Below are 1091 nucleotides of genomic sequence, written 5' to 3' on the forward strand. Positions count from 1 at the left end.
CACACACACACACACACACATATATATATATATATATATATTCCGTTATATATTCATTGTTACGTACATCCATGATTGCTAAAAATGTCTTATCGATCCATCGATAACTTCCATTGCTAAAAATATATCGTCGATCCCGTTACCATTCCCCTTCAGCTATAATGCTACCTGGGTTTTTGTATATATGTATCAGATTATTTCTTTTGATCGCTACAGTTTCCATCGCTACAAACTTGATCGCGTGCTTAAGCATAGAGCTTTTATATCTCTACGGACGCTTGCCATATCTTTTCTGTTCTCTAACTTTTTTACAAGGACAACTAAACTGTGACAGAATCGCTACACTCCTCGTCTAAACTATAGCAGTGCATATCCTCGCCCTCATCTACGTCAGCGCATATCATCGTTCTTTTCACTTCAACACCATATAAAGTAATTTTTTTCTTCTTCATAAAAAGTACATTTTTCTTTCTTTCTACAACAACAGTAACAGCTGTTCGAAAAAGATGCATATACATGAGCTTTCATCTCATCTTGCTGAGTGAGAGTCAAAACGGCCCGATTGTTAATATACTCAAACTTGAACGCCGGAAGCTAGCAAAGGTTTTGACACAAAATACTCTATTACTGCTCTATAAGTGACCACCACCTTGGTGATGCGAACATATTAAGTTCAACTCACTGCGCTGCCGCGTTTTGAGATGTGAGCTGTGAGTTATCAGTATTCCCAACTCCAGTCTCCAACTCTCCACAATGGCTGAATGCGTATAGTCATAGGGGTGATTTATAGTAAAATATGTCTCAACAGCTCAACCAGTATTTACAGGCAGATGGTTCACGCCCTTAGCCCTATCACCATCAAAAACACACACGTATACACACACACACCCACATACACACACACTCTTTCTCTCGCTCTCACACACATATATACACACATATATACACAAGTACACCACAAACACTCTCACGCACACTTACTCACAATCACATTTACATTCACATTCACATTCACATTCACGCTCCCACTCAACTTTCAGGTATATATATGCATACACACACACTCACACGCACACTTACTCACAATCACA

Source organism: Sphaeroforma arctica (assembly GCF_001186125.1).
Source record: "Sphaeroforma arctica JP610 unplaced genomic scaffold supercont1.252, whole genome shotgun sequence".
NCBI lineage: Eukaryota > Ichthyosporea > Ichthyophonida > Sphaeroforma > Sphaeroforma arctica.